This window comes from Notechis scutatus, chromosome 5 (assembly GCF_049901735.1).
Source record: "Notechis scutatus isolate UNSWTSFEM ecotype Mainland chromosome 5, rNotScu1.2, whole genome shotgun sequence".
Taxonomy (NCBI): domain Eukaryota; kingdom Metazoa; phylum Chordata; class Lepidosauria; order Squamata; family Elapidae; genus Notechis; species Notechis scutatus.
This window is the reverse complement of record NC_142013.1, coordinates 34,755,689-34,780,901: the sequence shown is the minus strand read 5'-3', so window position 1 is coordinate 34,780,901 and position 25,213 is coordinate 34,755,689. Positions and strand designations below refer to the sequence as shown.

At 35.5% G+C, this 25,213-nt stretch overlaps 1 long non-coding RNA gene across 1 annotated transcript in view; it reads right to left on the bottom strand.

Moving 5' to 3' along the window:
* LOC148130441 (uncharacterized) overlaps positions 1-25,213 on the bottom strand; it is a 57,329-nt gene that overhangs the window by 20,880 nt on the left and 11,236 nt on the right. Inside the window, exon 2 of the long non-coding RNA XR_015749798.1 lies at positions 16,466-16,549. This is a non-coding gene — a long non-coding RNA (uncharacterized LOC148130441). The remainder of the gene's footprint in view (positions 1-16,465; positions 16,550-25,213) is intronic.

The following is a 25,213-nucleotide window of genomic DNA, read 5'->3' as shown; positions in this document are numbered from 1 at the left end:
GGTGTGCCCAGAAACAGTATCTGTCATATTTAATCATTAATCTTTTTGTTAATCATTAATAATTTTGTTTCCTGGAACCTACTTGTTGTGCTTTCCCCATGATTCATTCTACTGTCTCGACTATACACCATGGAGTTTCCAGGAAAGGTGAGCATAGACACTGCTGCAGTTATACTTCCTGGTTTTTTTTAAATCTTGGATGGATGATATCTTGGTACTTGAAACATTTATCTGCTCCAGAGTCAGTGCAGCAAGCATATAATTTATGCTGGACATGAAAGATGTTGTTTTCTTTCTATGAACTATCCTTTGCTTCAGTGCCTTAATAAAACTCACTCTCACTGACTTCCTAGAGTTTAAGGGATTCTAATAATTCATCAGCAGTAACTTGGGCTGAATTCAAATGATCACTACCTATTATGTACTAAAAGGTTTATTGCATATGACTATCATTTCATAATGAGAAATGGGATAGGTACAAAGCCAGTTTCTTACTTTAAAACAACTATAGATAACTATAGGGTTTTGCCTCCTTCCTTCCATTCTCAATGGAATTGACATGGAATTGTACAACTAATGTAAGATATTCTATCAATATATTGATGTTTACTCTTAAAACCAGGCAAGCATTAACAGCCTGCTTCATGAACATAATTTTGAAAACTGTTAAGAATCTTAAACAATCAGTGGACTCATTTATATTGTTAATTACAGGACAGGGGCCTCTTTTGGTTCTTTTCTCTTTCAGCATTCCTTGTGATACCTCAAACTGGAACCAGGACAACCTAAATCTTGCAGTGCCATTTGGGTGGCTTGGCTAATAATTTATCTGTGTGTACTTAATTTTTCCTTATTACTCATATTAACATTTCTTTGATTTAACCACAATACCTGCTAGGTAATTGAATTAATTTCAGCAATTTTTTTTTAAAAATGTGCCTACTTAAATCCTCCCACTTGTTCACTCAGGATTTCTATTGTTACATAGGACTAGTATTATTAACCTCACAACTGCTTTGTATTTTTCTGCTAAAAAGATTGTTTCTAATCGTAATAAAAACTTTTGGAATAATTTGTCATTAAAAAAGTTTATTATATGATAAGGACAGGAGGTTTTCAGGACATGGAGCTCCCATTTCAGAGCTCTATCTGATTACGTATCTTATAAATTGAGGTCAGAAGAAATACAGAATTACAACATGAGCCGCAAAATATACATAACTCTTTCAAAAAAAAGATAGAACAGAGAAAAAGGCACTTTCTAAATGACTTCTAAAGCTAAGACAATCCTTTCATCTCCCATATTTGTTATATGGCATACTCGTTTGCAGCACTGGGTCTCCCCAAATTATTACATGAATTACCTAGCTATAAAAAAATTGCCCACCTCTGTTGTAAGTGAATATACCAATCTCTCTTCCTAATTGGTAAGCAGTATTACTCATATCTCAGGATGAATAATTTTGAATCTTTGGAATAGGATTGGATAACTGCATCCCTGCCTACTCAGATACAAGTTCCGTTATGTTTAATGTGATCTATCGTCATGCAAATTGGTACAGAATTGTAATGATGTCTCAGCAGTCACATTGTCCAAGAGGAAAATATAATTGGCATGTAAGAATTGCTTAACTCCATCCAGCATTGTATTTATAAATATATGCCTATACAAGCAAAACACTATGAATAAGAGTATGGTGAATTCACATCTCATAAATTTGATGGGTGTTTTTCCTAGGCTAAAGGCAACTGTAGCTTTACCATATTGTAATGTACCCTATTATTTAGCATCAGTTATAACTAAGAAGGAAACATAAGTATCTTTGTAAAGTAAGAGTGGTAAAATTCAGAATTGGAATGAACTTTTGATGCTATCTGGCTCTTTCTTTAATAGACACTCATATTTCTGCCATTTTTATTGGTATTTCTAAAAATACTTATAGGCTAAATGAAATACCTGATAACCTAAGATTTGTTCACAAGCAAGAAATTTTTGGAAAAATCCCTGTGGCATGTGGGTTTTGTAACTAACCATTTAGAAACACTAATTTTCATCTGTGTACATTTTACTCTTCTTAAATACTGTGGTATTCAAAGAAATATTTTTAGTACAAAAAGTAATTTTTTTAAAAAGAGTGAAAGGTCTAGAATTTAAACACCAAAAGACAGCTGTGATACACAAGTGACAATCTTCAACATATAGATTTGCTTTCTAGAATTTGTAGATGCAAACATCTACATTGAGCTTTTTCCTCAACAAAGGGAAAGTACTGACATTAGATTTTTAGGAATCTATGAAATTCCATTGTATATATACAATTAAATCTTGAGCAGATTTTTAGCAAGTATTGTACTTTATCCAAGTGAGAATATTAAAATGTTTTGGTTTTGGTCTTTTTCTGATCCAAACAGAAATTATTTCTGAAACCACTTACAGTCAGGCCAAAACAATATAAATATGATGAAATAGTTAAATCTCCAAATTAGAAAGCTGGGAAGAAGAAAAATATAGACACTATTCACTATTCCTCTCAAACACACAACCAGTTATGCTAATAGCTGTTGAGGGGTGGGGCCAGTTTATTTTGGACAACAGGTCTTCTCCCAAAGTGACTTTTTCAGGGAAACCCTTTGATTGATAATTAAAACTAAACCGGTAGTTTGGTCTAATTTGATCCTCAGTTAACCCAATATATTTATCCATCCAGTTTTGAATTCATGGACAGAGTAGAATAAAGTAGCACATAAAATGGGAGAAAAAAAAAATCCAACCATTAATTTGGAACACAAATGGGCCATATACATTTGTATATTCATTTCCTCCCCCACCTACCCATCACTTTTCTTCTGGAGGCTTTTGGTAGAATCAAGGCTATCAAGTGAAAAAGCATTTTTGCAGTAAATCTGCATTATTTTTAAGGCTAATGGAATGAGAAAGAAACTGGTGGTTTTGGAGATGTGGGGATGCAGGGAAAATAGGCAAACTATATCATTACAGGGAGAGAGAACAAACAAGGTGGGAAAGAATGAGATGGCCAGGAGAATAGTTACAGGCAAGAAGTGCCATTCATCTTTATTTTTTAAAAAAAATAGGCTTAGGAGTCAAATCTAGTATTTCTTTTCAAGTTAAAAAAAATGCAGCCGCTCCCTGCTTTGGGGGCAGCTTATAGGAGTTGTTTCAGTTACAAAAAGCAATTCTAATTTAATCTGCCATCTTTATAATGGGTCAGTATTCCAAATAAATTATTCTGGGATAAGCAATATTGCTGAAATGACTAGTCACCGTGACCAACTTAAGTCATATTAACTTTAATGAGATGATAAATGTTATAATCAACATGTTTTGAAGGGCAGAATAGAAATCAAATTATTTTTTTAAAAAAATAAAGGTCATCCATTACTATAACATCTGAATAAATAAAATGTCTAATGCATCATTTTTATGAAGGTCTTAAAGTAATACATCATTTTTAAGTTCTTATAGTACTTCTGTCATACTGTTAAGGTGTTATTATGTATCTCTATACATTTGTAGATGCACTGAATTAATTCTTAATGGCTTCCTAGCTAAGGAATCTTTATGTATTCTCAAAACCCAGTCACAGTCTTCACTAACTAGAAGGAGGAATGAGATTCAGGAGGAGAGGAAGTTAAGAGCTCCATTGTTCTGAGTAAGTTTTTGCTATTCACCCCACCTTACAGATTCAGATAGGTGAATGGGCGGTTTATAAAAACTGAAAGACTGAGAACTAGTGAGAACTCTACAAAGGGGACAAGTGAACCTGCATATGTATAGGGCTTCATGCATATGCTGCAACTTGCAAAATCGGTTCAGATGTCATGATGCAAACAATCGTGACAGATGTGTGGCATTTTGACATAACTGTTGGAAACGTTTAGTTGTTCAAAGGTTACCTTTTAAAAAATAATGCTATACATTTAGTTGGGAGTGATTCTATATCTGTTGCAAACCTGTGTATTCAAAAACCTTTGTACAGACTACTGAATATGAGTTTTTCAGAGCCAGATCTCAATTTCATGTAAATTACAGCAATTAAACTGTTTTCTCAAATCTCTATTTCATTGCTTTAATTGAGTATGTTTTTTAAAAAGTATCCAGTGTATAAGATTATTCCTGGAGATTTCCAGCTTTGCTTCATCCAGTTCATCCAGAGGAAACTGTCTCAAGAATAGGTGGTGATAGATTTTTGCCATTTTTTTTAAAAAAAATAATCTTAATTTTTTACAGCCTTACCCTGTTTTTTCTTTATATCTGATGATAAATTCTTATACAAAGTCTTATTCATGTTGTTCTCATGTAGATTTTGTTTCATATCTTTTTTGTAACATCTTCTGGAAGCACACTGTTCCCCAAAAGACAAACATAGCTAACATAATTGATTCAAACTCACACCACAGTTCTTGGTGCAGTTCCTCCACAATATCTCTGAATGCTATTAAAATTATTTACAGTATCTTATTATGCCTCCAATATAAAAATAATTTTTGTTTCCCACAAATGTGTATTTAGTTTTTAAAAATAATTTCAAAGTCTTATTATTCAATATTCCTCAGAAATTGTTTTCTGAGCCCTTAACCTTGGCTTGTTGTTTGCTGTTTATTTTACATTCTTAAAGATTATAAAAATAGATATTCATTTTCTTTTATTAAGGATTAAAGGCACTCACCCAGTAGTTGCAATCTTGTCATTGTGAAGGTGTCTAACTTCTTTGAAGCAATTAATAAGCAATTTCTAAAAGTGTCTGTCAAGGGAAATGTGAACTTAGCATACTTTAAAAGGCTTATTTGCAGCTGGAGCAATTATGGCAAATTACCTCATCTCCTGATTGTCTCTCCCTCCCCCCCTCCAAAACCTGCTATCTTGTGGTCTCTTTGCAAGGAGCACCTGGAAAGAGAACAGCTTGGCCAATTTCACATCCTCTCTTCATCCAGAGAGTTATAGGAGCCAAACACTTACTGGCTTCCTATTTGTGGCTGCAAAGGTGGATTCTACTTTTTGAACAGCCATCTTCAATCCACCAATGAGAACTTTGGGGCCTTAACAAGGTAACCATTAGTGGGGACTACTATTAACATCTGCAATTCAATTTTATCTGCATAAGAAAAAAAATAGAAAAACTTGCTAACATTTTCTGTTCAAAATAGCAATAGCACTTAAAAATATCACATCACATATATAAACTTATACACCACGCTAAGCAGTTTACAGAGTCAGCATATTGCCTCCAACAATTTGGGTCCTCATTTTACTGACCTTGGAAGGATGAAGGCTGAGTCATCCTTGAGCCGGTCAGAATTGAATTCCAGGCACTGGGCAGAGTCAGCCTGCAATGCTGCATTCTAACCACTATGCCAGTATAGCTCCTAAAGCCACATTAACATTTTCTGACTTCACTCATGGTGAAGTCCTCTCAATTCCTGGTAAATAGATGGGGAAGAAATGGAAGTAGTGACAGATTTTATTTTCCTGGGCTCCAAGATGACCGCAGATGGGGACTACATCCAAGAAATTAAAAGATACTTGCTCCTGGGGAGGAAAGCTATGGCAATCACCCTGCCAACAAAAGTACCTATAGTCAAGGCTATGGTTTTCCCAGTTGCAATGTATGTTTGTGAAAGTTGGACCATAAGGAAGGCTGAACGCCAAATAATTGAGGCCTTTGAACTATGATGCTGGAGAAGACTCCTGCAAGTCCCTTGGACTGCAAGGCAATCAAACCAGACAGTCCTAGAGAAGATCAACCCTGGCTGCTCTTTAGAAGGCCAGATCCTGAAGATGAAACTCAAATACTTTGGCCATCTAATGAGAAGGAAGGTCTCACTGGAGAAGAGCCTATTGCTGGGAATGATTGAGGGCAAAAGAAGAAGGGGGCGACAAAGAATAAGGTAGCTGGATGGAGTCACTGAAGCAGTCAGTGTGAACTTAAATGGACTCTGGGGGGTGGTAGAAGAAAGGAAGGCGTAGAGAAACGCTGTCCATGCTGTCACAATGGGTCAGATACGACTTCATGACTAACAACAACAAACAGTTGAGAACTATTTTCCTTTATTAATGCAAGCCAATTTTATATATTGTTAACAGCTGTGAGCAAAACTTTATAATCTAATTATAAAATATTTCAATATTCACTAAGCATTCCATTTCTTCCCATAGAAGTGCTGATCTGTCTCTTCTGTAGTGATTTATTGTTCTCTGATTCATGTGGAACAGGAAATGTATGTAACGTTCTGGATATCAGCTTTCCTTGATGCAGGGCAATTTGTTAAAGTTATATTTGTATGATACAATGCTGGCAAATTAGTTTCTATTCATGAACTAACTCTCAGACTTTTAAAAGATGTACAGCTGTCTACGGACAAAGTGGCTTAAATAAGATATATACTAGTTTCATATAGCTGGAGGACCATACTTTTTTTTTTAATAAAATGCCTCCAGAGGTGGCAGGGTATAGTTATTGAGGCAATGTTTTGGAAAGGTTGGAAGGGTTAATGGACAAAATGAATGCCTTAAGCCTTGCACTTTTTTAAATGATCCATTCAATGCTATTTGTGCAAATGCAGCTACTAGATTTGGAAGTGACTTGGTTAAGCACATTTTATTATCACAGCCAATCTAATTCTTTTAATATAGTTGTTTGCTACTCATTTCAAATTTGTACTTTTCAGGATCTATAAAACATATCGGTCATTTAGTCCAGGAGTTGCCAACCTTTTGGACCTCAGGGAGCACCAAACTCATAATTTTAAATCCTGGGGACCACTAATATGAATTCAAATTTCTTAACAACCAGTTCTGTGGACGTGGCCTAATTTGTGGGTGTGGGTTGATGGTCATGTGACTGGCTGGGCATGGCTTGTATGTAAATATTATAAATATTTATGTAAATAATGATTTTTTTTATTAAAAAAGAGCAACTTTTACCCAAAATCAGGCAAAGCAGGCAGGCAGATTGAGTTGCTCACAGAATCACAGATTCACTTAGAGATCTGTGTTTCTGCCATTGGCTACCTGGGTCTGTCACATAAAATTTGCTTGAAAGCAAACTCACAAAATTAACTCACAACACACCATGTATGTAAATATTGATTTTTTTTTAATTAAAAAAAGCATCTTTTACCCAAAATCAGGCAACGCAGGCAGGCAGATTGAGTTGCTCACAGAATCACAGATTCATTCAGAAATCTTAAAAGCAGAGCCGAAGATCTAAAGATTAGCTAGAAAGCAAGAAATCCAGCGATTTCCTGCTTTTTAGCTAATCTAAATCTCCTGGCACAGCAGAACATCTGATGGTCGGAAAAAGGAAAAATAGCAACTTAGCAGGCAAGTGGGCCAGAGGGAGGGCCATGTGGGTGGTGCAGCCTTGTGTTCCTGCGCAGCCTGGATTAACTGCTTTGGGGGGTGCTCTGGGGAGTGACATTTCTCTGTGGACCACCAACATTTTCTCACAGACCACCAGTGGGCCGCGGACCACCGGTGGGCGACCACTGCTTTAGTCTCTTTGTTTCATATTTGAATCTATATCATTTTGTATTGCTTTCAGGCTGTTGACATCTTCAGAGACCTCAGATAGCAGAATGGCACTCAAAAGGTCTATTTCTGTCATTGTTATGCTTACCCTCTTTTAAAATATACTTGAATCATGACCCCAATCTACCCTAAAAAAAATAATATGTAATTTATGTGAGAAATAGAGGCAACATTAAAATTAAATCATTTCAAATTATGCTCATTCCAAATGCTCTCGTCTGAGAACAAGACGTCAAACTATATGCATAGAAACATTTTAAAAAACATTTTTGTCACACTGTGGTAATGAAACGTTCTGCAAGGCCAAATAATGTTGGCCAAAGTGGTAAAAGAATGCATCAAGGATTTGGAATGGTTAGAAAAGTGAGGGGGAATCCATAACATTCACCAAAAGTATCACAATATTTGGCTAAATTGTGATCAGGCAGTTGAAATGAAAATCTTCACCATGAGATCTGAAGATACACCTCATATTGCACATGATTTGCTGATTAAACCACAATTGCTACATTCATACATCATGTTAAGTTCTAACTGCTAGTTAGAATTTAACTGTGAACTGCTAGTTAAATGCAAGCTACATTGCAGCATCATGAATCCAATATAATCTGACTGAGACTGCTTTTACTTTTTTTTAAAGAGTATCCACAGTGATATATTCAGGCTTCAGGCCTCAAATATGCTACTGTGGTTTATATGACTACCTTGATAACATCTTCATAGGTCTGTGGCTTAAAATCTCTTCAAATTCTAGACTCCTCATTTTCTTTGACTGTGTTTCTTTGGCCATATGACAACTTTTTATTCCCAAGCAGGTTCTGCCAACTCTTATCAAAATTAAAGAGAGGATCTTCAAATCAAAAGCATAAAATTCCAGGCAGAATGGAACTTAGTTCTCCAATACCAGATTCATTTAAATACAGCACAGTCTTAATCTGTTGATTGGCAGAATGATTCTCTTCCTCCTTCATGCAACAAGCTGATATGGACACATTACCGTATTTACCCCCCCCCCCCCCCCCAAAAAAAAACAAACCCCCCCCCCCCCCCCCCCCCCCCCCCCCCCACACACACACCGCCCCCCACCCCCCCCCCCCCCCCCCCCCCAACCCCAAAGGGCGAGGCAAACCCCCCCCCCCACCACAAACACCCCCCCCCAGAAAAAATTTTTTTATAAAAAAAAAATATTTTAAACACCCCCCCCCCTTAAATCAGAAGGGAACTGTATGCATAGCAGCACTGATACTTTGGGAGTCAGAAATAGCCCAATTAAAGTGTTTGCAAAATCTGATACTGGCTCCAATCTTCATCCTTTTTAGTGATGTGGGAACTAGAAATCACTGTGGTTGGGACTTGGCAGAACTAATGTCCATTTAGCTATCTAATTTGCAAGACCCCTAAACAGCATAGCTGCATTATATATATCAGACTATTTGCTGAAATCTGATGACTGTTTTAACAGCACTTAAATCTAGTAGAATAGAGCATGCAAAGAGTGAATGAAATAAAAAAATATTATCAATACAATGACTGGCATATTTCTTCCTAAGAAATAAGGACACTGATGTAGTGCAATTAAGACAAGGTACTAAACAAGGATATTAACAGCTTTTTCTATAAGAAAGTGGTTCAAGATCAGGAAAACATGCATAAGCATTCAAAATAGTTTCCAAGCTTTTACTACCGGAAGCCATAGAAGAAGCTTTGTTCTGTGTAACAAAATAACATATTTCATCCCCCTTTATGTTTCTACTAGCTTCTCATGTTGCATGGGTATGTTTGAATGTTTGTGCACACTAGGAAGTGAGCTTCATGGAATCGTCACCCCATGTCCTGGTGACCATGGAGGAGTTACCAGCATCTTGAGCAATTTCCAGCTGCCATTCACCACAGGGAAAATATTCTTAATTTTTTTTCTATAGCAGCCAGCTGGATTCAGCCCATTTTCAAACCTAAACTTTTCTTGGCAAGCTTCTTCCCCTGTAGAAAATTTGGTTTCTGTTCTATACAGTCTTTGGACATTCCTACTGAGAGGCAGCCATTTGGACAAAGGCCCAAGTCCCTTACATAATTTGTTTCCCACAGACTCTTGATCTTTTGGTGAAAAAAGTAACCTGGAGTTTATAAAATTCAATGTGATTGTTGACAAGCAATGTAGGTAAAATATTCCAACACTATTGCCTTGTGAAAAATTAACACAGCCATTGAATTATGGAAATACAGCCATTAATTATGGAAATAAAGTAAGGTTTTTCCTTTCCTCTCAAATTGCTGTACATAAATTTGGGAAGAATCAGAAATAAGGCGCAAGAGCTGTTAAGATAGCTGGCTAGTTATGATAGGACACACATTATATTGCTCATCAATTCTAGAAAGCAAGAATTTATTTGTCATTTTTTCTCTAGCAGCAGGTTTAATAAGACTAGGCCCATTAGAGCAGACATTTAAAACCCACTTCTTCTATACCCCCAAAACCAGGGGTGGGATTCAAACATTTTAACAACTGGTTCTGTGGGTGTGGCTTAGTTGACGGGTGTGGCTTGGTGGTCATGTGACTGGGTGGGCGTGGCCAACTCAACATTACTCATGTCAAGGGGCACTTCTCCTCACCTGGCCTCTCATGACCGTAGGGATGCTGAAACAGTCATAAGTGTGAAAAACGGTCATAAGTCACTTTTTTCAGTGCCATTGTAACTTTGAATGTTCACTAAATGAACTGCTATAAGTCAAGGATTACCTGTACAAAAATACAATAAGCTTCTTTGCTTGCAAAAAGCTGCCCTAAATACTAATCATTAGATTAAAAATACCTGCAAGCTATAGTTACAAATCAGGCAGGGTGCCAGAGCACCTTGAGGAATTAAAATAGTTAAAATGCTATGATAATTGTCAGCAGCCAACTCTTGCTCATAAAGTGAAACCCTTTAGCAGAGAGGTCATTTAAGCTCTCCAGAAAGAGCACACTCAGGAGAAGCAATCCTTAGATCCATTTGCACCACTTAAAGATACCAGCTGGTCTCACTCACCTCACAAGATATTCTAAGGAAATCATCCAGATTTAAGGAAAGATCACATGCCCCCCAGAAAGGCAGTAAAAAAAGTCAGTGCCAAGCTTGCATCCTGCCTCTTGGAAGTACACCCCAAAAGGACAGTGCCAGGAACTACTAAAGCAGTGAAGGAAGATTCCCTCCCCTGATAGAAAAAGAAAACACGAGGCAGGAAAAAATTTAAATCACAACAGTAACTGTTGCTTGTTAAACCAATTACCAGAACAAATAGACTCAGGAACTAGCCAGATTTCTCATCCCAGTTTCTTTTCAGGAACAGAGATTAATCTTTTTTCCTTCCAAATAAAGCTGAACAGGGAAAATTACCCCATCAATAAACACAGGATTAAACATCACCAAGCACAGATTTAAACTTCACCAAAAACCAGTTTTAGACCAAAACTCAGAATGGGTAAAAACTCAGAACGTTTGAATGTCAATCTTTCTAGCTAGCCAAGAAGCCTTGCTGAATGTCACTCATCTTGATTCCTTGTCATTAAAAAGCTTCTTTCTGGCAGCTCTGCCTTAATTATTAATTTTTCAACTATTCTTCAAAGGGCTGATCCCGGCTGGAAGAACTCCAACAGGGGAGTATTTCCTCCCAATAGCAGTGTAAAATATTTAAAACAACCCTTCCTCTTTAAGAAAGTCAAGTCCCAGAAGCTCTGGAGATAGGAATTCTAGGCGTACTGCCAAGAATGTAGTAAGGGTTAACATAGGGGCAGTTTCTGTAAGCAGGGCAATAAATATTACACTAGAAACAACACCAGAATGTTTCCTTCCTGCCTTCCTTATAGGATCAGCCCTGTAAAGTGGGGAAAAAACCAAAAGGAGATTTCTTCCAACAAATGGTTCTCCAAACTGCTTAGATAGTTAACAACAGTTCTAGTGAATAGGTGAGAACCGGTAGAATCCCACCCCTGCCCCCAACAATAATGATTTCAGAAGAAGCAAATTCTCACTTACTGTAAGAAATAAGTTGACTTCCACAGAGATGACTCAGATACATTACCAAAGTAAAAAGCAGAAAAATATGGCTTAAATCCAAAACAAACAGAAAGCTGTATGAGTAGTTCAGACAGATTGATTGATTGGATGATTGATTATGTGCTAACAAGTCATTTTCAACTCCTAGTGACCACATAGATAGATTTTCTTTATGGTGATCTATCCCTAAGCAGGTCTTTCAAGTCTCCCAACGGTGCACTACTGTAAACTGAGTCCATCCACTTTGCTGTTGGTCATCTCTTCTTTTTTCTTTCACCTTTCTCAGCATTAAGACTTTTTTTTTTTTTAACAGGGAATTGGATCTTTACGTAACATTTCCAAAGTAAGGTAATTTTAGCCTGGTTACTTGTGCGAACACTTAGTTAAAGTTCAGACAGACTGCTTCCTAATTCACATGGTATAAGAAAAGGTAAGAGACAGAACAGTCAGACTCACAAGATGTTATTATTATGGCCTTTCAATTAAGTAATCTGTGTACCTGATGGAGCTGACCCTTACGCCTTTTTGCAAGCAAACAAACGTGCTTTGTTGCTGGTTGCTAAATTTTAAAACACTTAGCTAAAGCATAAATAAAAAGCATAGCCAAGGAGTAGAATGAACATCTCATGACAATTTCAAATATTCAGCTATTCACTAGTTATGTTATGACACTGGCTGCTTTTCTTGTGGTCATGTATAATAATCAGAGGATAATTATTATTGTGAACAATCCATCCTGAGTAAAAGGATATTTGACTCCAAGAAGAAAATATTGTTCCTACATTTTTGATGGAAAAATCATCACTATTTACTTGGAAATAGAACTCTTCATATTTATTTTTAAAACAAGCTCTAAGTCTTTAAACAAAGGCTGCCTTTGCTGTGTGATCCTGCTAAGGTACTGTAGATGGGCTGATATACTTATTAATTCTATCTAGCTATACTCCTCTGCAGGGGTGGGATTCTACCAGTTCGCACCAATTCGCTAGAACCGGTTGTTAACATTCTAAGCAGTTCGGAGAACCAGTTGTTAGAAGAAATTACTGGCCTAATCCTGTGAGGAAGGCAGGAAGGAAACGTTCTGGTGTTGCGTACAGAAACTGCCTCTCCGTTAACCCTTATTACATTCTTGGCAGGACTAGACTTCCTGTCTCAGGAATGTCTCTGGAGTTTTTTTCCCCTCCTTTGCTGGTACTTTGTTTGTGTGGAGTGACCATTCAAAGTTACAATGGCACTGAAAAAAGTGACTTATGACCATTTTCCCCACTTACGACTGTTGCAGCATCCCCACAGTCATGAGAGGCCAGGCGAGGAGATGCATGCCTCGATGTGAGTGATACTGAGTTGGCCACGCCCAGCCAATAACATGACCACCAAGACACATCCACCCAGTCACATGACCACCAAGCCACACCCACCAACTAAGCCATGCCCACAGAACCAGTTGTTAAAAATTTTGAATCCCACCCCTGCTCCTCTGCCAAACAGTAACTAATGATCATGGATATCATCTACAAACATTTAATCACAGTATACACAAACTCAAAAGAAAGCCATTTAATTTGGCTTTTAATGGCATTTAATTTGGATTATTGTATTTGGGTTGCAGCAATCCTGGCAACTACTAGATGGCATCAAAGAGTTAGAATATTTTGCATTCTTTGTCACCATGTGACAAACTGAATTTATGCAGCCCAGATGTGGTAATCCAATATTTAATGAAGAGTTTGTGTGGTTTATCTATGAACTGTTTTTTTAAAAAGGCAAACAAAATGCAAAGCCAATCACAGTGCAAAAAGCAATAACTTGGTTTTCATAAAATAAATATGATTATATTGGGTACAGGAAATCATACCTTAATTCGACATTTAATTTCTTGGCATGCCCCAATTGTTTTGATTTAAGAAGGAAGGGACCATTGATCAATTCATTTGAACACAAATGGAAACTGTGATATAATCAAGAACTTAATGGTAGTGGAAGCACCTTGATTTCACAAATTTCTAGTCAGTGCAATGAAATAAATAATAGGTTGGTCATTGACTGGGAAGATTTATTTTCAAGTCTCCACTCAGCCCAGAGCTCACTGGATGATTGAGTCTATTTATCTTCCTCTATCCACTTTATCAGACACAATTGTTGGTGAAGGGAAAAAATAAGGGAGACATACAGTATATATCTATATCATCTATATCAGTATTGGTATCTACATTGGAATAGGTATTGGTATGTGTGTGTGTGTGTGTGTGTGTGTGTGTGTGTGTATAATCGATAGTCTCAATTTTCTAGAGGAAAAAAAAGGTATATAAGTAAATATATAAAACGGGAATTGCCTGTTCTATTGTTCTATTATTTTTAAAGAATATGTTATGCTTACTCATCCCTACAATAAAAGCAAGGCATACAATGTGGTATCTAGAAAGCATACATGAACTCTGATGTTCTCATCATATATAATTCTCTTATGTTAAGAGGTACCATATGTAGCTCTCAGTTGATCATTTACTACAACAAGAGGGAAGAATTGCAAACATCTGGATGAACAGCAGGTTAATCTAGAAGGTTTTCATAGAGTGACTACTCACATTTTAGTTACTGCCTATTGGCAAAAAGTAATTCTAATATAAGTGCCAAGATTAAAACATATATATTCATATCACTTCCGTTAAGCCATCTTGACACATAAAATGTTTTTTACAAGGGGAAAATGGACAATTTTAGGAATTTTAAAAGGGTTTTAAGGAATACAATGAGTCCTTTGGGCTTTTTAAATGTTCAATTGTGGGTAATTTATGCCTTGTGAATCAGCTCAGACCCTCTGAATGTCCTCCTCAGGATCATAGGATCCTGAGAAGATGGATCTCAGGAGCTCTCATACAAGAAACCAGGAACCTCTTTCCTATGAATTTGTACTCTACATAGAACCAATGAGCCACCAGCCAATGGATAGAGATTAGACCTTTGAAATGCATTGTTCAACAAAGACTATTTCAAACTCCCACATTGTCACAACCAAAAGATGGTTATTCTTAAGCAACAGAACTAAAAAAGGACTTCAAAACTGCTGAAGAATAGATTATCAAGAGGTTCTGCTGGAACAAGATATTTTTCTTATATTTTTAGTGTGGTAAATGCTACAGGCATCTGTAATATTATCAAAAATACTTTATGAATTACTAGTTTTAACATTATTATGATCCTTATTCCACTTTGTCTTTTTCAGTTATATCTTCCCTCAAACATACATACCCCCACACTCATATATCTATTTATCTATCTGTTGCTACAAGATACATAATAACAATCCAGGGTCACTGGGAATCAAGTGACATATACATTTAATAAATAAATAATGCTTGTATACCATCTCCCTCTTTTAACCTCCTCTGCCCAAGAATGCTCAGTTTGCTCTAGTGGTTAAGTCACTTTAAGCATGAAGGCCTTGGGTCAGCTATTTTGTCTCAGCCCAACTCACCTAATAGGATTGTTGTGGGGAAAGTAGAAGCTGTGTTGGATATGTTTGCAGTCTTGAATTCTTTGTGAAAATAATAAAAGTGGGGTACAAAGAAATAAATTCAAAGAGTTACTAAAGTTAAATCATGCAGTTAAAACAAAGGAATTTCCAATATACATTAAGTGGTATACAGTACTTGAGTTTAGACAAGAAAATGAAGACAATCTTACTTTCTGCCCATTCTCAAGATGGAATTATATATTAGTCATAAAAACCTTCCATTAAAGTCACATGTTGTACAACATATTGGTGCTGTATGTTGGCCTTATTAGTATTTAAAACAGAGATTGGGCAAATGGAAAAAATAATTGATCATCTTTCATACTACCATCTGTATTGTTTTCATCAGCCAGCGAATGAATCATACCATCATACATTCTACCCTGAACAACTTATTTAAACAATTTATATATCTGCCATATATAGGAGTGACTCTAGGTGGTAAACAGAGGATTAAAGTCAAAAACAGCAATACAGTTTGCAAAAATAATATCCTAAAAACACACACACACACACTAAGTCTTTGGATCCAGGGAATCTTAAACCCCACAGCCTCTCAGTCTTTCTAGGCTTGAGCTAAAAACTGTTCTTCCCCATTCAGACCATCATAGTATTCAGCCAAAGGAAAGAACCATAAAGAGAGAAAACCCAGGAGAGTGTAGAACCTGGATAAATTCTACAAAGCATGGGCCTTGCTCCAAGCTTTTTACCACTAACCTCACCAACTGGAAACAGCTCTAGAGAAAGAAAGAGAACTACTGTAATACTGCGTCTCCCACTCCCAATCTTTTGAGACAATCTAAAATGATTCCATGATAAATGACATCAAAAGCCTCTGAGAGATCAAGAAGGGCTTGGATGGATGTTCCATCTCCATTTTGAGGTCATCGACAAATATGATCAATGTCATCTCAAGGCTATAAGTAGCTCTGAATTCTGATTGAAAATGGTCAAGATAATCTGCTTCCTTCAGGACCTTCTGGAGCTACAAACCAAACCCTTCTGTGAAAATTGTCCAATTCTGTTAGGTCCATTACTGGCCTCTGAGAAAAAGACCCATCACCTCTTTCAAAGCATTTGGCATAATTCCCTCTCATAATGAAAAAGAAAAATCTTCCCAGATTATTTTATGCACCTTTATAGGACCTATACAGTTAGAGTGCAACTCAGAATGTATCTAAACAACTTTATGTGGAAGATTTATGACAAACTGTGTGCTTTTAAGGGTTCAAGTTCCTGTACTTGATTGTCTATATGAAAAATACTTTCTCAAATGACAAGATATATTGACAGAATGTATTTCATATATCATACATCATTTATCGTTCAAGATTATTTTACATTTCGTGCACTACCTGAGCAACTTACAGGGTCACTCCATGGAATTTATCTTCTAAAAGGTACAGCAGATAGATGATAAACAGAAAATTGCCATCAGGTAAAATAGATTATCTGAAATTGAAAGAAGCTTTGTATTAGGAAATTTTAAATGACAATATCCTAACTTTTTTAAAATATTCTTTTTTACAATGGCACATATTCAATGCAAGCTAGAGTTCTAATGTGCATGGTTGCTAGACATTGCAGAAATGTATTGATTTTCCTTTAACAATGTGTGTTTATATACTCAAATAGATAAACACTGTAATCCACAGAGCAATGTAAGACTGCACTTTAAGATTTAAAAATACTTCTGTAATGTCCTCCACGAGTTATAACAAGCAGCTGAATTGCAAATTTTTGGTATTTTCAGGAACGATAGTTAAGCTGCAACACTGGAACATTAATCCTTGTATCAAGCCGATGATGTTATCAAAACAGAAGTTTTCATGAGAACTTGAAGAGAACTAAAAAGATGATTGCAACTTAGATTAATGTTCAATGACCAGTTTAAAGCAAACAAACCACCCTTTAAAATTAATACATAGATATTTTGATCTATATCTAACATTTATTCAGAATTTTAAAATTATGGAACAAGAAGATTTTAGTACAGTTGTATATGCTAGCACAGTTAATCCCAAACACTGGAAAATAATACCTGCTGTCATTTTTTCCAAAGCCAATCCTATCCATTGGAAGGCCCCAGACGTTTAAATAGAGATTTTGCTATTATTGTTTCCATTTATAGCAATTTTATGGTTACACAAAAGGTACAAATTTATGCATACTGACTAAATTTGATCTTAATAGACATTTGGATTTAATGAACCATTCCTTCCATCCAAATGATCCCTTAAACTGAAGTTTTACTTAAAATATACTTTTTATTGGTTTAATACTCACATTAGAATGGAAGAATGGAAGAAAAGAGAGAAAAACCTGAATAGATCAAGGTGCAAGTCCAAATTTTATTGTTTTTTTTTTTAAATACAAATGTATGTTAAATATAAATATATTGTATCAATTTATCTAATTGCATAAACACATAGTTGATGTATATGCTATCATTTATTGCAAATGCTGTCATTTGCAATAAAACCCCAATTTAATGAATTTTTCAGTGTCAGGAAGCTAACAAAGGAAATGGAGTTAATTATGTTTCAAGTTATATAAAGCTTGGAGAATAACTATGGATAGTAAGGCTGTGAGAAATATTTGCCATAGATTATTGAATAGGTTTTTTATTTCCTCAAATGCAATTGGCTTCACAAAGAGTTTCTAGAGTTAAATTATACTGAAATAAACAATGCTTACAAAGTAAAAAAAGATATTCCAGATGTTCAAAGCACTGTCAAAAGTATCTTTTACATTAAATGTCCTATAAAGCAAAAATAGGTTGCAGCCTTCATACACTGTGAAGGTAAATACATGGCACTTTGTAAAAGCACATATCCTTTGAATTAAGTTTGTGATTTCTTTTTGTGACTTCTACATATATATACATATAGTATAGAAATTGATTTTTATTGCCATCTCCCAGGATGATTTTACAAATTTCAAAGTTACATTCCTGCTATTTCTTGGTTTTCTCTATCCATATACTAAACTGCCCAACCTGCAAAGGAAAACCATTCATCAAGCCCAACATTCCTTCCCCCTTTTGTCTCTTTGGGATCCTGCTGTGTTAGTGCTTGTCTTTTTTTTTTTTTTGTCCCCTATTTTTTTCAGGTAGACATAATTGGATTAGCAATACTTCTGGCTCAGGGCAGATACCTTCATAAAAATTGAGACTAGCAATAGCAATAGCACTTAGAATTATATATCGCTTTACAGTGCTTTACAGCCCTTTCTAAGCGCTTTGCAGAGCCAGCATGTTGCCCCCAACTATTTGGTTCCTCATTTTACTCATTTTATCTCGAAAGGCTGGAAGGCTGAGTCAACCTTGAGTCTAGTGAGATTTGAACTGCCAAACTATAGGCAACTGGCAGTCAGCAGAAGTAGCCTACAGTACTGCACTCTAACCATTGTGCCACCGTCCTTCCTCCCTCCCTCCGTCCCTCATAAGCTGTGACTATGCAAAGTGTGTGGGTGAATGTCATTTGAACCTGTTTTATTTCCCGTGATGGGAAACATTAATGATACATATTTAAACCTCGCCTTCTTTTGCTTAGCAAGCAGCTTCTAGTTTCAGTGTTGCTCTGAACTTCACATTTTGTTGCCTTGAGAAGAAGCCTTGCAGTGTTTTTGGTTCCTATTTTTATTGTTCTGGTTTCTTCATATCTAGTTACTGTTGTGCTAAAAAGAATCACCTTTTGAAATCCTATTTCCCTCACCTTTCTTTTTTTAAAAAAATGTTTTTATTTTTTACAACAAACATACAAACAAAACATAAAAACATAAAACCCTCTTTCAATTATATACATATAATGTGTCAGTTAGTTACAATTTTTTGTGCTATCCTTTTTTTTAACCATTACTCACAAGTTATATAAATTCTCACCTTATCAATCTAGTTGTGCTTATGTAATATCAATTATTAAACATTCATTTGACTAAATGATTTTTCCATCATTTTATATGAGATATTCTAAATTTCGTTATGGTTTAATCTTATACATTCATCCAATGGTTATATATTTTATATTGTATTCTATATCAATCTTTTAACTTTTATTGTAAGGCTTACTAATCTACTTCTTTACCATGTCTTTTTATCTAACCATTGATAAAATAAATCCCATATCATATAAAATTGTTTATCTTCTTGTTCTCTAATTTCAAATGTTAATTTACTCATTTTGGCACAGTCCATGATTTTCTTAATAATTCCCTCCTGCATAGGTATTTTTTCATTTTCCAATTCTTAGCAAATACAATTCTAGCCGCTGTTAAAACATTTACAATCAAATATTTCAATTCTTTATGGTATATTTCCGGTATAATTCCCAATACAAATATCTCAGGTTTAAAGTCTATATGTTGTTTCCCTCGCCTTTCTTTGAACTTGTTTTCCATCCTCCTTGGATTCAATTAATTTCCCATTGATTGTGATTTCCCTATTGTTCCCTCTTTTTCCCAGTCTTGCTCCCTGTTTGGCCTTTCCACTTTCCTTTCAGTCTATCTAATACACTAGTACTATATTATTTTGTATACTTGTCACTTAAGTATTATTAGGATGCTTTAGATTAAGAGCAGGCTTTTAGTGTGTATTTCATTAGCATCCCTCTTTAATAATTTATGTTTGATTTATTATTAATGATTGATTACTTTCTGAATGAGTAAGTCTGTCCATCCTCTGCAGAACTGGCACTGTGGGAATACCAGGAATATGTAAAGGATTAACATACCATCAATGCCTTATAATAGTGGAAACATTTAACTGCTAAGTGTACTTTTATCTGAATTCCAGATAAAGTTATAAAAAAGGCTCTTTTCAAGCCTTTATTGAAACAGAATTAGACTCTTCTGAAAGAATAGGCAAATAACATTAGGTCATCAAATTTCTTTGTGTTGCATATAGAGTAGATTGCAGTGTTAAGTAAGCCTTAGAAGCTTAATTTCAACTGCACTTATTCTAGATGCATTTCACTGACATGATTTGGAAAGTAAATTTTCCCTTATTATTTTTCTTTGTTATTTTTATCCCTTTAGAACAAGGGACAACTTTGTTATGCCAAAGGCTTCCTTCCAAAAAACAAGACAGGTTAGGTCCAAAACTACAAGTACAAACTGTATAAAATACAGTTAAGATTACTCCTTGAGTTTTTCATAATATCCTTTTCTTTCAAAATAAATATTACTATTTGTATCATTTGAGGGGGCCATAGAATCATTTGGAATCATTATGCAAAACTATTTCAGGTTGGAGAATCATTTAACAAGAATTTTTTATATGGCATTTTTACACAGGAAAATAAATGACCTTGAGAATGAGAGTTTGTCCACTTATGTAAACTTATGGTTGTTGTTGAAAAGTAATTGAAAAATTGAGTCATATGTAATTCAAAGAAACATTATATGTAATATAGCTTGAATATTGGAATGAGACACTAAAGCAAGAACTGCATTAGGTTTCAGATGAAATTTTACCCCCATAAAAAGCATTCGATTCCTCAAAAGGTGATTACATTCTCATAATACATAAATATCCACACTTTAAAACAAAATATAATAACTTTAAAAATGACATACACATTTGGAAGAATACCACATCTACTACAGAAACTGGCACATGAACCAATCCACAGTTTTTGTGAAAGAAATTTGCTAGCAGAATATGAATAAGAATTCTCAGTTGAGGTATTACTGAGAAGAAATATGTACCCTTACATATGAAAATAGCATTTTGTAATCAGAATTATGAATCAGGTTACGTAACAGAATCCGATGAAATTTTTGCAGTAATTATTTCTCCTATCTTGTTGATATTTATGGGTCAATTTAAGCAGCAAGTTGGGATGACCAATGTTTTTCAATAACAATCACATTAAAAAACATCATTTTGTTCACATTGTTAATCTCTACCTATTTATTTTCTTTTCACTTTCTGCTTCAATCCACTCTTTCAATAACATTTTTGAAAGCTTGTCTTGTCTATTTCAATTGGCTAAGTGAGAGGTGTTTCAGTATAGTCCTTGTCCTTGCCTTGCTATCTCTGTCTTTAATTGGAAAGTCTAGATCAAATATAACAAGTTAATTGAAACAAATCAAAGGAGCAGAAAATTCCCATTCAAACACCTTCTTCACTACAGTTTTCATTTTCAAAGAATTTACAGTATTGTTGTACTGAGTGCCGTTAAAATAGACTTCAGTGTTGCTAAGATTTCAATTTTACCTTCTGAAACCTGATGGGAGAAAACTTTGAATCCTAAAGCTAACAACGTAAGCCACTCAAAGCAATGTTCACTCTAATTTCAGACATGCTGTGTAAAAAAAAACCACCTCAAAAAAACCTGGTGCACCACAATACATCAGTAAATTGCAAGTACAAGTAATAACAATGTGTTAAAATCTGTTCATATTCCATATTTATAGGAGCTTTAAAATATACTGCTTTGTCAGATACATGCCTACAAGTTTTGCCTTCAAGTCATTTTTGGCTCCTGGCAATTGCCCCATTTTTGGTTCCCCGGCAATTGCTATTTACCTTCTTCCTGAGGTTGAGAAAGAAGAACTGGGCTCAAAGTTAACTGAGGTAGAGTTATGAGCTCATGGTCTCCAGATTTCTAGCCTGATGCCTTATCCACAACACCAGACTGCCTCTGTATGTGCATTTTTAAAGATTATAATATAAGCTCACTAGTCACTGAAAATTGATAATTATTGTTCATTTTTTCTTTTTTCTTTTTAAAAAAATAGTAATTAGAGAAACATTTAGAAAGAAAAGGATTATACAAAAACATTAAGACAGCCCCTCTCATTCCCACTCGCCATGCTTTCCAGCAAGGTGTCCTTCGGCCATCACACACTCTCAGTCCAACCCACTTCACAGAGTTGTTGCTGTGGGGCAAATAGGAGGAGGAATGTGTGTTGGATATGTTTTTTGCCTTGAATAATTTGTAAAAATAATAATAAAGGTGGGATATAAATACATGTTCTGAATTTATTTAAACATTAATTATTAATTAAAATGTAATTTTTTATAAATTTAATAATGATCATCGCTGTTGTATGGCCTGAAACTCAACTGGTATTAATTAAACTTTTGGGGTAGAGGCTGGGTCTGATCTTGGGTCTGATCCAGAACTCAGTTCCACCTGCAAGACTAGGAAAGGATCACCTCTCTACTGTTCCAGATAAAAGGTACCTCTACCAAAGCCTACCAATGACCTTACTGCTGCAGTTAAAACCAAGGCAACACGCCTTGTGAGTTGCAACTTGTTGTTCTACAGTTGTTATGGCATCTACATTATTATTTTGTGATAACAATTTGGTGTGTGCTCAACTTTTATCATGTGTGTGGGTTTCATGAGTAGTGTGTATACACATGTGCAGAGAGAGAGAAAGAGAGAGAGAGACGGAGGGAGGGAGGGAGGGAGGGAGGGAGAGAGAGAAAGAGAGATTAGACAGAACAACCAGACTTGAAATTTTGGCCTTGGACAACCTAGAACTACACCACATACCATTGGACCTAAGCAAGGTACACAAAATTATCTGTTACAATGTCCTACTAGTCAATGACTACTTCAGCTTCAACTGCAACAATACAAGAGCACACAACAAATACAATCTCAATGTAAACTGCTCCAAACTTGATTGCAGTAAGTACAACTTCAGCAACAGAGTGGTCAATGCCTGGAATGCACTACCTGTTATGGTTTGACAGCAGCCGGTGCAGACGGCAGAGTAGTCGGACAGTGAGGAAGAAAGGGGACCAGTCAGGGAGTCTAGAGAGAACTTGGACGAGGGTCCTGCGTCCAATGCAGGAATGGGTCCAGGACCATCTGGGAGTGGAGTGCTGCCTTCAGAGTTGGGCAACAATGAAGCAGAGGACCCAGGGGAGCCTGTTCCCAGTGAGCGTGTGGTTGGTTTCTGTTATAATTAATTGGATACTTCTGTTTTTGGCAACATTCCACAGCACTGAAAGGCATGTGCTTATCTTGGGGAACTGATTAGTTCTGACTGGGAATGAAAGCAATTCCCAGCGTTGCAATAAAATAGGTTTTGCTTTTAAAACAAGTTTGTGTTTAATTACGCTTGACGAAGCCTGGGTCAGAACACTACCTGACTCTGTTGTTACATTCTCAAACCCCCACTCCTTTAACCTTAAACTATCTACTATTGACCTCACCCCATTCCTAAGAGGTCTGTAAGGGGCATGCATAAGTGCACAATCATGCCTACTGTCCCTGTCCTATTGTCCCAATTTATTTGTACCTATTTCCTGTATTCATACTCATGTTTATTTTTATACCTATTATCTTGTAAGCGATTGGCAAATCAGATAAATAAAAATAAATATAAACCTAAATTCATTTTGAAATTCAGTAGTGCTGAAAGCAAATAAATAAATAAAGGTATTCTTCTCTAATACACTTTAGAATATTTGGATTTTATGTATTTCAGTCTCATATTTTAGGCAGTTCCTGATTTTAATCAATTTAGTACAACCTTCAAGATGCTACAAAATGACTCAGTTTAACAAACAAATGTGAAACTGATTTCTTGAAATCTGAACATTTATTCTAACAGGCAGTGAAATTCTGTTCAGTCAATGCTGGGCAGTTGCTATGGAAAAACATTGAAAGACTGCAGCTGTTTTCTTTAAGAATAGACTCTCATCCTATTTCTGAATTCAAAGGGTGGGAAAAACCACTCCCCTTCTGAAAGTTAAAGAGATCAAGAACTGTTTTTGCTGTATTCATATATTTACGCATAAGCCCAGTGAATTAAATGGAAGATATGGTTTAATAGATCAGTATAAAAAGTCCACTTCGATAGTTTGGCATCTTATTTTGTTTTAATGCTACAGAGGCTTCAAATGAATTGTGTTACATAAGATCAATTTTGAATTTTGAATTGTATTCACTTTGTCTTGGTTCTGGGCAAAATTCCAGCTTCCATGAGGTACCTTCTAAGTTAAGAGCAATTATGTTATATAAGATTATCTGGCACACATTCTTACTGAATTTGAGCTCTTGATATAAATAATACTTGAGCCATAACCCACACATGTTAAAGGTAAATTATTTATATGCTTTTTGGGGAAAGAGTTTAAGTATGTGAGAGACTTTTAATGGTTTACTTTGTTCTAGTCAAGTTCAATACCTGTGATTGCATGAACATATCTCAGTAGCTTCCTTGAGAGCAATGTGTAAGTTAAGCCAATATATACTGAAGTAATATGAAGTCGAAGTATAAAGAAGTATTTCAATTCCTTAATGTAGTGATTATCATGATAGGATTTCACGATGGTCTTCCATCCAGGTATTTATTACATTTAAATCCCGCTCAGCCTTTTTTTCAGAGTCAGGTGTGAATGAATGGATGGATGTCTATTAATCTGAAAGATATTTAATTTTCTGATATGGAATCTTACACAATCACACACACACACACAATTTTGCCTAGTTATGGAGTAGGGAGGAAAAGCTATCAATTTCCTGGACACCATTCAGCCAGAAGGATAAAAAATAGCACCCCAATTTTTAAAAATAAAGAGATTGTGAAAAGCAACATATGGCTGCTGGTGGAGCTAGAAGAGACTAAAGAAAAAGAATTATGCCCAGTCAACCATTACCAATGACTTCTTGGGCTGCAGGAAAGATAAAATCATGTTATGCTTATATAGTCTAGGCTACAATTACAATCAAACAATTCTTAAAATAAGATATATTGCACTTGCAAGTGGATATTTTGGAACTGATACATTGAACAGAAAAACCAACTTGTTTGTTTTTCAAGAAAATGCATTCAAAAATAAACACTTAAATTCCCTTTTACATAGTATGCTGTTTTTTAAAAAAAAACATAAATGCAGAAATGAGACACTTGTGAATGAATAAATGGGAAATTAATACAATGGGAAAAAGATTCTTATATCAGGATACTTCTATAAACTTTACAGTAACCATTTCTGGCACTATTACCAGCATAAAAATACTCTTAATATTATTATGCTTGGGTACCTTTTTATAACATCTTGAGACTGCCCAGTCTTTAAAGATAAAAGTTTTTCAAATAGGTTCAGGTACCATAAGGAAGCTGTTCAATAAGGGGAAAAAAGCACTAATA